Raw genomic sequence first — 12,775 nt, forward strand, 5'->3', positions numbered from 1 at the left:
TCTCCCTCTGGCCGCGTACTACCGACGCGACGCCGCTCTTCGGGGCACCCTCGCACGTATCTCACGGGCCGCGTCGTCCTTCTTCCTCGCGCAGGCCTCGTGCATCCCCCTCCCCCTACACCCTGTCGTCGCACTCTTTCCTGCTTCCAACCCCGGTGTGTCTCCGGCGCCGTTACTCGAGGCTGCCACCCCTGTGGCACATGCGCGGATCCCCCCCCTCGACGGGCACTCTCTCAGCCTCTCGCTCTCTCGGTCGCTTGCTCGCGTGTGGAGTTGCCGGAATTGGGAAAAACGGGCCGAGGGATGAGGAGAACCGCGGGAAGATAGGGTTCGGGGGACGCTCGGGGGTGGTGTTTTCTGAAAAACGTATGTCGCCTGTCTACCTTCCCTTCTTTGAACTTCGGCGTCTCCAACGGTCTATCTTTGTTCGGTCCTGCTGGGTCTTCTTTGTCCGGTTTATGGGCTTCTATCAGTTTTAGAGTGGTCTTATCATTGCTGCTTTCGTTGCTTTGTGTTTTTCAGCTGAGGGTTCTGAGTGGGAACGGATCGCCTGTGATTTCCTTGTTTAACGATTGAACTACCGAGTATTTGATACGATTTATGTGTGATCTCTATAAGAATTGTGACGGAGTATTTTCAGTTTAGTATTTGCTAGTTTCTATGAATTTTACTCGTCTTGACTCTGTTCCTCTACGGAGTTCAATAGAGAGATACTTCGAGTAATCTTTCTTCAATATTCGATAAGAGAACGTTTGACTGTTTGGTAGTTTCAGTGTTAATAAGATTCCATGAACTGTGCCTCGTCTTGACTCTATTCCTTCTAGAATATTCAATAAAGAGATACTTCGAGTAATCTTTCTTCAATATTCGATAAGAGAACGTTTGATTGTTTGATAGTTCCAGTGTTAATAAGATTCTATGAACTGTGCCTCGTCTTGACTCTATTCCTTCTACAATATCCAATAAAGAGATACAAGTAATCTTTCTTCAATACTCGATAACAGAATGCTTCGAATGATCTTTCTTTAAGTCTCAGCAGGCGAATGCTTCAGTCTTTCTCTATTCACAATGTTAAAGAACTTCGGAAGCTACCTACTCCAGCGAAGTGCGCGGTTAACCGCCCCTATTTCCCAGCAACCACGTGCCACGCCGGTCCTGGATTAATTCCGAGCGATCTTGTCCTGGTTCCCATGCTCTAGCAGGGATTTCTGGAGATTTTGTCGCGGTGCCGGGATACGCGTCGCGGACACACGCCGCGGTTTCACTGCCGCCGCGTTTCCCGCTTCCCTGCGCCGCCGATCCGCCGCCCGTGCGCGCGCGCTGCTGATTATGGAATGTAACTTTTAGCGGGGATTTCCAACCCAACGGGGGAAAATAGCTGGACTCGATCCTTGGGGACTGATCGTCCTGCAACTGTGGTTCACTGCCAAAGGACGATTTACCGTTCACTGATTTTACTGTTAGTAAATTGGCGCTTTGATATGCAGCAAAACGTCAATCACCCGGGCCTCAATTATTCGAAGCAACGTTGCACGAGCACCTATCGATTCTCTGGAACAAGACGTCTGAGACGTCTAACTGAAAATTATATTGTTAATGCGAAGCATTTTCCCGAAAATTAGTAGTAAATCGCGACATTCTTGAGCTTCGTAATTAATGTTACACTAGATTCTTACTGTTGAGGAAACTCGTAGTTAATCCCTTATCTTATGAGATCGCGTCGGACTAGTGATTGAGTCACTCGGAAGTCAATGCAGTTAAGTCCAATAAACAAACATTGAGAAAATTCATGTTTGGCTTCTGAAATGATTATGATACATATTTCAGAAACTTTCTGACCTAGACGAGAGGAAGAAGTAAATCCTTGAATAACTAAAAAGAATATTATTTATGCCATTGGAATTTAAATCAGAAAATACCAAAAACCGCACAAGCTTCTACGCGACTCAATTATTAATCACTATTCCAATTGTTCCAACGAATCGTCAACGATTACAGAAATCCAGCGTAATTGTAAAATCAATCATAGGTCAAGCGGTCGCCAGTCCGAGTTCCATCGAATCCAATCTACCGAGCCACTTTGCTCTCAATTGCCTCGGATAGAAGACTTTCCGTTACAGCCGAAAAAAAGCTCGCGACGCTCGAACGGAGGGGAGGGTTTCGCGCGAACCCCGCGGAATTCATCGGACGGAGCCCGGCGAACTTTCCGCCGCTCGTCATATAAAAGTTTCACCGGCGGAACTGCCGCGACTGGGCGCGCCGACGTTCGAACGTATAAGGGTGGTAAAAAATTTATCCGCGCGAACGGGGCAGGCGGCCTCGAGGCGGACGTGTAACGCTGCTCCGATTTCTATTGTAGCCCGTATTAATCAATCGTCCCTTCCAGGCCACCGGGGAACTATTACCGCCGCATCGCTTAGCCACCCTATCGCTCTACCGTCCCCCGCCATAAATCCGAAGACGCGATCTTACGGGGCGGGGGGTCCGAGTCAACGACAACGTTAACGCCTCGGCGTGCAACCCCTTCCTTTCTTGCTTCGCCGCTGCCGATACGAGATAATCATCGAATCCATCGAATTAACGATGATAATATTATAGTAATGAGTATTATTACGATAATATATTACCAATAGTAATAACCGAATTCAACGTCCATCGAATTGATAACGGATACGTCGTTACTCGAGGAAATAATAAAATGCATGAAACTCTTGGAGACCGACGAAGTCGAGTAATATAATATTCTATTTCTGTTTGAATTGAGCAGTCAAAGTACAGGAGATGATGAATAACTAGTACAACTTCGATCACCGCTGTACAACGAGTCAATTGCTCCCATTCTAACTGCCACCACAATTGGTTTTCCGTTTCGCATATATCATCGGAGTGAAAGTCGGACTTCGATCGACAGCGGCGTCCGGGTAAATATCTGCGCAGGTTTATCCAGCTATTTAGCCTTATCGCCGCGAGGAACGTTCGCTAATCTGCGCCGAAAATACACCCGCGATAAGGGTGTCCCGATCAATCGGAGAGAAAGCGATCGCTCGCGTCTTCTCGCCGGCGTTGATCAGGTCTCCGGTTACCGCTGATAACGCGAACGAGAACACCGTGATAAAACGCTGCTTCTCCGGCCGAGGTGAACGAAAACAAACGAAACAAAAGCTTGCCACCTGCAAACCCTTGACCCATTCGCACCGCTACGCTTTAAAATATGTTAAAAACTTGAAATGGAGCTCTAAACGACGCGAATCACATCGCAGTTCAGTTTCCAAAAATAGGCATCCATTGTTCAACAAAATTCTGTTCTAACAGACGCATCGTCATCGCGATTTCATCTTCGATTTTAACCCTCGAAACTACTTCGACATTTCTTACGTATTCTCAAGCCATCTCGAAAGGGTTAAACGGTCTTGATATAAGACGCATTCGCTAGAAACGACGACTACATCGATCATGTTTCTTCCCGTCAACAAGAAGGGACACCGGGAAACGCGGGAACAAGAAGACGGGCGAGAAAACCGTTCAGTGTTCATTTCCCGGCGTCTAGAACCTTCAGCGCGTCATTACGCCGGCGGAAGTATTGTTCGCCGCGGCGATTCCACCTGCCGGCCCTTTCGGGCAATAATCATTACATCGCGACGCTGTCGTTGCGCGAATTAAAAGCGCGCGCTGCCGCTCGCGCTGGATCGGAGCCACCGGCCGGTGAATAAAGTGCTCGGCTGGAGCAGAAAATGAAAAGGTTTTGCCGCAGAGCCCAGCGGCCGAGCGGCCGCCGCCGCCGCCGCTCTTTTTTCGCCAGTAATCACTCGCCCGCGCCCTTTGTGTTCCCCGCAGGGGTCGTCTAACCGGGACCTCCGCGGCCTCTGGCCTCTTCTTGGCCGGAGCACCGCAAACAATACGGATCAAGATAGAATTTACCGGGAGCGAGAACGCGCTCGCGCCGGTTCCACGAGAGCCTAGCGGTTTCTTCGCCGGGAAATCTATTTCTGTTAGCGATGGCCTCGACGACCGTGCTCGTCGCGAGTTCACTGTTCTCTCGGCGAAATCAAATCTCATTCGATGTAGTTTTCGGTGGATGAAGTCGACACGTTCACGTAAATGCTGTCTATAACGTGGAATACTTGTGAATATAGGTGCAAATGATGGTAATATATTTGTGATCAGGAAACCACCCTGGTTAGTAGGTTCTATCTATTAGAAATATAGAAATAGATATATTAGAATATATAGAAACAGATAGAAAATTTCTGTATTAGATTTCTATATTAGAAATAGATAGAAGATTTCTATATTAGATTTCTACATTAGAAACAGATAAAATATTTCTATATTAGATTTCTACATTAGAAATAGATAGAATAAACTATAAATATCCGTAAATCTAGCTTTAATCGGTATCCTTTCATTCGCCATCGGCAATTTCCTCCGAGGATCCCGCGTCCTCTCGCATCCCCCGTGAACCGGTTCGACACTCTCGCAGCTCGGAATTTTCTGTCGAGACCCGTCGGTTCCCCGGCGGCAGCCGAAACGAACGCACGTAACCTATCAACGCGGACGTTTCCTTAATTTTAAGTGATTCGCCGCGAGAAAGGCGCGCGGAATAACGAGCGGACGAGCCCCGGCAAGTTTAAATAGCTTTCGAAAAGTTTTCGCCCCCGTTGCGGCAGGGAATTACTATGTTTTAAATGGGCAGCGCGAAGGGGGCGGCTGACTCGCGTCTTCGTCCTCTCCGCTCCTTCTTTTTTCGATTCCCCTTTGTTTTTCGCGCGTATCGCGGCTACCGTGCTCCTGGCCAGATCTCGAGCACAATGCTGATTCCCGAGCGTGCGCCAACTCGAGCGGAAGCGCGGATTAACCGGGAAATCGCGGTGTAACTGGTAGTAACGACGGGTCGATGGGTTCTGCAGTGATTATCGAGCTCGTTTATGTCGGCGAAATATGCCGAAGTATGCTGGCCTACGTTGCGCGGAACGCGCGATTAGCGCGGGTTAGGAATGTGTTAATCTGGGAAGGCTCGCTGGAAGTACGATGGAGTAACTGCCGTGACGGTCACCGATCGCCGGCGCACGTTGAATCGGTTGAAGACAATTGTAACGCGTGAGGTGATCGATGCGCATCGATGTATTTAATAGCGTGAGTAAGTAGGAGATTATGTACGAATGGAGATATCGAATAATTAAGAATAGTGCAACGTGAGAATCGCAGTGAAATGATAATTGAGTCGCTCAGAAGCTTATTTTACGATTTTTGTGAATTTCAATGGAATAAAGAATATCGAGAAACATCAATTTTCTCGATTTTTGTTCTCTGGACTTCAACATTAGCTTCTGAGCGATTCGATTAACAGCTAATCGTAATTGAACCTCAAGATTCCCGTAGCAGAGAATTCGATGAGCACGGTCGTTGGCATTCCTTAATCATCGTACTTTTAGTGAACAGTATTTTCAGTGCGTTCAGTTTTATCTTGAGTTAATTGACGAGGTTCATCGTTCGAGTTTTATTTAGAAGTGGAGATATTCCCCGGTATCTCGGAGCTTCGTTTTCGTTCTTCGAAGCAATTTGTAGAATATTCTTGGAAATATTCACCGAACGATTGGAAGTAATAGGATACGATTATGCAATATCGATAACGGTTAAACTGCAACAGTTAATTAGACTTTCCCCTGTAATCGTGAATTCCCCCCGACCCGTTGCAACCGAAATAATCGCGGAGCGCCTTAATTCACGATTACAGAAAGCGACCGGCAATCGGGTTCACATTTTAATCGGATTACGTTTGACCAAATTCTGATTCGAGGCGCAGTCCGGAGTCCGCTGATTATACCGTGCCGGTGCTCTAAGAAAATTGGAGAGCGCATACCCGGCGAACGTTCGCCGCGCGTACCGTCCGATCGGAACGACACCGGCGGAATCGTTCTATTCATTTCGCCGGCGGATTTTAACATTCCGCCGTGGACGTTGAGCAAGCGAGCGCGAATTGACAATTGAATAACGCAATCACGCGCGGCGATGGCGGCTAACGAACAAACAGAACGGTGCGAACTGCGAGGAAGCGAAGACGCGCGACATTTGCGTCCGATACGATTTACTAGTCGCCATTATCCGTCGAAATGCTGTTCCGTCTGCGAAAACTTCCTTACCGATACCTTGTAAGGCAGCAGCTCTATGTTAACCCTTTGTCTTATGATTTCTTTCGCGACTGTGCCCTATGACGTCGATAATAATTCTTTAGAAAAAGAACGATTTTATCGAAACTATTAAGGGTAACGAAATTATGACATCATTATGACGTTATTTTAACGATGCAACGATAACGATTGAGAATATAGAAGCAATATTCAACTATTCAGAAGCTTTTCACTAGATATTCAACATTTTTCAATGAGATATAGATAATGTTCGAAACAGTATTAACCCCTTGCCGTATTTACTTTCGCTAAGCTCATGTACCATTTTACTATCGACAATTTGGAAGAAATGCAACAAAATTGCCCATTCTACTTCAAGTGGAAATTTGATTTGAAGATAATACGATGATAATAGCAATGTTTGCTTTGATCCGTGGGTAATGAATAACATCGATTGTCGTTGAATTAGTCTCACTCGTCATTGTACGGCAAGGGGTTAACAATTCGCGTAAATTATGAAACAGAGTTATATTATTATATTTCACATATCGACGCATCATACGAAACTTAACGTCACGTGTACAACTGTAATAATTCCGGTGTATCAAATGAAATGGCGGTCGCCTCTACAGTCCGAAGGCTTCATTCGCATTCAAAACAAGTAAATAACATTCAACTCGAATTCAGTTTGAAATTCTCATCGCGAGTCCGACAGGGTATTACAAAGCGAGTTAATAAATACACATCAGTCGAGCAGCAAGAAACGAGATCACGCGACAGCCGCGAGAACGTGACGATAAAAGAACTCGCGTTGATCGGTAATCAACGCGGTACGCGGATCGCGTTCATCACGGTTGTCAGGCGTCGGAAATGTTTTTGTAAATTTCTCCGTAAAAACCGTTCTTTAATTTCCCCGACGATGACGACGCGCAACCCGGCCGGCTGTAAGGATCGTCCGTCCGTCGCGTCGGCCGCCCTAAATCACGTCAACGAGCAATATCGGTCGATTCGTCGCAACGATACGCGCGCCGCTGTTTATCATTTCCCTCTGTCAAGCCCATTGTTCCTAGCAGACTACTTATTCGTCATTGTGGACAACGATTTGACTCGATTGATCGCGCGCGCCCTGATTTATCCGGGCCACCCGGCCCGGCCCCGAATCTCATTGGCCGGCCGGCGATTTAATTTCCCATCGATGATAATGAACGACCGCGATCTTCGCTATTTCCCGCGCAGGACCGACCGTTCCCAGGTGCGACGCGACTGCAAAGCCTCCGATTCGCGTTGAAACGTGCGACGACGCGCTGCAAGCGGCGCGTTCGAGTGCAACTCGCGTCGTGGCAGCTCGGAAGACTCGAACCTACCGCTCTCGACGTGCACGGGTGATCTTCTAACTACGGCGGGTTTTTCCGCGACACTGAATCTCTGTACAAGCTTCAACGCGGACCGATGGCGTTTCTTGCTGTGACGTTAGAAATGTTGGGAAATGTTTACGCGAAACAAATGTGAAATGAAACGAATGACGAAAGAGTAGACAATGTAGACAGAGTGGCAATTCAGTGGCGTACCGTTTAGAAACATGAGGTCCATGAAAATCACTACAGTGATCGTTCAAACAGATGACTTGCGCGAAAGCTACTATAGTTGCGTATCATTAATTAAAAGCTTAAGAAATCTGAATAGGAATCGAGCGTGCCATGTGAACATTTTGAAGGCCATTGAAAATGCGAGCGTTCGATCTCGTATGAACGACGACGCGAGCTAAACAATTATTGATTCTAACTTTTTATTTCTACAAAAGTCGCACGACTTTGTAGGAAACAGTGCGTAAAAGTTGCAAATACGATTCCGTTGGTCTCCATAGCAGGTTGTAGTAATTCTAACACGACCTTCGAACGAGTCGATGAAAATAATTGCAACGGCTGCTCATTATTTAACGCGATTTCCCGGTGAAGGGTGGACGTTGACGGAATATCGAGCCCTTTGGCCCGTGTTCATGATAGCCAGCGACCCCCATTGATATTCCGTGCGCAGAGTGAACCAAAATTCAATATCCCGGACCGAGGAGCCTCGAAATCGCAGCGTTGAATTAATAATTTTGTTTTCGAGCGGTTTTGGACGAAACTCGATTACTGGATCGGCGAGAAAAATGTTGTACCGCTGAAACGATTTGTTTCATTGCACAGAACGCGGTGAGATGTATGATATCGAAAGCGTAGAACTTTTTACAATGTTCGTTGGGAAAAACCATCTATCGTAATCCTATTTCTCCGATCGCATCCTTAAACTGAGGGACAATGTAACAATACCAGTAGACACCAAAGAAATTCATCTATCAGAGGAATGAATGTTTAATTCCGAACGAAGAGTAGCGTAACTCGCGTGCGACAGCCAAGGAGTGTCAAAGAATGAGATTGAAACACCAGGGAATGGATTTCCACGTTCCCCGAGCTCTTTCGGGATATTTCAGCCTAGGATTCAGAGGTGGCAAGATGAAAATAATTTAATATTTCAAGGAGACGCAGGAAATATTTGATCGCGAAGCAGTATCTCTTTCACGGCGGGAGCTGCGGCTACGGGAAACGCGTACGATTCGCCTCGAAATCCCAGGTCATCAAGAAGGATGCGTCGACATCGACAAATTTCGTTGCCGGGAATATCCAGCAACACCTATTCCTCCTTTCCAACGGTCCGTCGCCTATGAAAATTTGTCAGGGCCGCGATTTTCACGCGAGGATTCCCCGGCCCGCCGGAATAATACAGCGCGCGATCGTATCCTCGGCGCAGGACTTATCCTCACGTGCCATATCCTGCGAATATCGATAAACGATTCGGGCCCGGCTCCTTCCCGCACTGAATTCTATATTCAAAAGCTGCTGAAACAACGAAAAAATTCAACGAAACCGCGGATAGATCGGGGAACTTTTATCCGGGATGAAACTTGCCGCGAACATTCCACGACGATGGGAATAAGTGTACGCTCGTGGAAAATAAAAGTTCGAAAACGAGCTAGAAATTACTTGTCGAATACTTCTCTTGTTTCGTTTCAGTGGTTCCCGTGTTTCATTAACCTCCTTGCTATTCTTAGTTGGTCTCAACCCCTTGCGTTGTAACATCGAGAATTTATCGCGTATTCCGCGACACCGTCTAATCTAAAGCACCACGACTGATAACAAAAGATAGAAGAAGAATTTCATGAAATTTGCATCTGCTAAAATCGACAGTCGGAAATTAATTGTCATCCATCGATTTCATAACCGTGTAGGATGGAAGTTTGATCGTCATCTTCGTTTCGCAGACGCCGCAAGAGGTCCATGAATCTTTCCATTGACACTGAACCTTCTACCTCGCTTGTAACGACGCCTCCTCGGAAGCACTAATAACGCATACTTAAATATCAATAATAATGGGGAATCCAGGAAACAATCGTGTAATCCACTGCTTAATTGTATAATTACGTTAACACCTCAACGCATTACGAGCGATCAAGATATCTCGTTTATTCCGCTCCCTGAAGTGAAACATTTAGCAGGGTGACACGGCAGTCAAAGAGCTACGAGTTCAGACACCAGGAAACGTATCAATGGCTCAAGTATAAGCGTCGTCGTTTCCATTGCTGTATATTCCCAGCAAACAGGGGAAACGGCTGTTCGAGTGTATTACGAAAAGCAGGGGTGAGTGGCTGGTTCCGTTTCTGTTTCATTGAACGTCGCGTCGCGCGACGATCGCGTTGAATTACGAACGCCGAGAAATTCAGCCGGCGGTGCCGCGCCCGCCATTCGGCCGGCGTTAGCCGGTGCTCGCGCGAATTTTAATTACGGCGCGGACGTTACACCGCCGGAACCGTACACCTTCCCGCACCCACCGACGCCATATTTCATACTTTCCGACGCGCGCCCGTCCTTCCGTGACTCGCATTTCAGAAACGCCGGGGTTGTACGCTTGTCGCGCGACTGTCCGATCTTGCTTAACCCTTCAGCGAGATAGGTCCTCGCGTGCCCTAATTTTTCCACTTCCGACAGTTAAATCTGTACATTTCGCAGCGGGCATTCAAGGTTTAACGCTTTCACCGGCGAGTCACGCAAATTTGGGCGACGCAATTCTTTATGTAAACTTCAACGTTAATCATCTCTTGGATGTGAGATGCGAGGAAGATAGTAGCGATCTTTCGACTGCATAGAAGTACAAAATGTACCTTCAACCCTCTTTCAGTGCTTTCACCTCTTCTTGAGAACTACATTTCTCGTAAGTCTCATAAAAATCGGCGTGTGCTAATTGAAAAGATTTCCGTGCTTCCATTAACACTAGAATTACCGAGCATTTAATACGATTAATATATAATACCTATAAAAATTGTAACAATAGATTATTTTCAGTTTCTTCGGACATTCGTTACAGTACTCTCGTGGAACTATTTTCAAAATCATTTCGAATATTCAATGCTTCGAAGATATCAATAATTACTAAAAAAAAATCGAAACCAGTCGTTTTGACTGGTACGGTAGTTCTAGTGTTAAACATCGAACTGTATAGTTCTGATATATCGAATCAGATGACTGAGAGTCGCGTCTCGAACGCAGAGGGTTAACCTTTGAATTTTTTAAAATTCCACGATTGGATCATCGCGACACCATCAAAACGTCGCACACCTGAAATGATAATACCCGTCCCAGTAATCGGGACACCGTGGCGCAAGGGTTAACCTATCTCCGGTTTCCACGGCGTCGGTGAACGCACGGACCGATGGTCGTTTTGTTACCCGCGAAGAATGCGCCGCGATGTCTCACCCCGAAGACAAAGCGAAGCGTCACATTCTTTTTTCCTCGCCGTCCCTATTTGTTTACGTACATATCGCCCTTCGCCGCTCCCGGCTTATATTTTCCCGAAGAGCCGAGCACTCGACGTGCCCGCGCCGCTATCGGACGACATTGTGGCGAGAGCGCTTGAGAAATCTCACCTTATCAACGACATTTTGTCTCCCCGCTGCACGGCAGGGCACGCCTACACGCGGAAACGTGCGCCCCGTGTGATGGAGACTCGGGGAAATAGAACGGATCGACGCGAGCAACGATCAACAATGTTGAAACCCGACGACGGAGAACGTTGCGCCTTGAATAATTCAAGGTTAACGCGATCTACCCACTTGTCCCTTGCTCCCGTGGACATGTGTAAGTGTGATTCTAACTTGACCGTATTGGAAGCTGACGTCAAACTTCATTGACTCCCGACGCTAACTATCGAGCCGTCAGATTGATTTTTTCGAATATTTTCTTTTAATTTTCTGTAGCAGTGGAGTTATCGAGACCTCAATTGCTTGTATATTAGATCAATTTCCTTAGCAATTTCTCAGAGAAGCCTCCATTATTTTAATAATTGGGAAAGAAGCAGCGTAAAGACGCGTAAACAATTCCTTCTCGCTAAAAACTAACTCACAAATTCCTAGATTCTTAACCTCTTGCGCTAGAAAGGCGCGCCATGCGCAAGTTTTCGTTCTGAAACTCCCAGTGACATCTTACGCACATCGATAATCTCGTTGCTTGCGCACACCAGATTGTTTCGAAATGTATCACGCTACACATAACTCTTAGCAAGGAAATCAGTGTACACATCCGCGTGAAATATGTAAGAACAAAGTTCTTCGCGCGAGACCTCGCCGAATCTCTGAATGAGTCTCCAGCGCAAGAGGTTGGAACATTATTCAGACGGCGGCAGCTAAACACGATCTTGCCGAAACGAAGATACAAGAATGTTCACCGACAACCGTGCGACCGTGAGCCCGACAAATCCAACACGGGACGTGTCGCTCGACGCGGAGGCAGCTCCGAGGAAATTAACCGGAAAAGAGCAGCGTCGCACGCCGCGCCGCTAATTTCACCGGCTAACAATGCTGAACGTAATTCACCGTTCACGAAAACAAACATCGAAATCAGCGTTCCGCTGAAACCGTGGCCCGTTATCGGCCAAAGGGATCTGGCTGTCTGACGCACGCGACGGAGCAGGGAGAGGAGGAACGTTGACCGAACGGCAGACGATAGCGAATCTGTTTGCTCGATTCCCGGGTCAGAGTTCACCGGCAACGTCGCATTCTTTGCAGAAAGGACGCAAAAACGGACTTTGTCGTGGCCTTGGCTCGGCCGCCGGTCACACGCGGAGGATTACGCGGTCGCTGAAGGTCGGCACGTAAAGCTACACCCTCGGCGAGCCGATAACAAGAAACTTCTTGTTGATGCACGAGCAACCTTCGAACAACACGGCGCTCGTGTTGCGTGTAGTCTCGAACAACAACGGGCAAAAACTCTGACAACCATCGTGTAACGCAATTCAATCGCTCGGCTTTTTCGACGCTTTTGTGAACGCGTTCTGTACACTTCGCGTTGCTCCTATAGAAATAGGTGTTCATACGGATCTCGGAAATTCGAGGAAACAACTACGACATGCGTAAACTTCTGTGTTGATAAAATTCAGTCCGATTGACCGTCTTATTCGAAAGGTGATCGTATCGCGAAAGAATCCCCTAGACTTCCTGTGATCTTGAATCGAACTCGAACGTTCCCGGTTGCTTCGATGTAAGTAGAATCTGTCTACAAACAGACCCAGCGAGAAGCTCCCGAGCGTAGCTCCAGTGAGGACATAGCCTAACAGCTCGC

Source organism: Nomia melanderi, chromosome 2, assembly GCF_051020985.1.
Source record: "Nomia melanderi isolate GNS246 chromosome 2, iyNomMela1, whole genome shotgun sequence".
NCBI lineage: Eukaryota > Metazoa > Arthropoda > Insecta > Hymenoptera > Halictidae > Nomia > Nomia melanderi.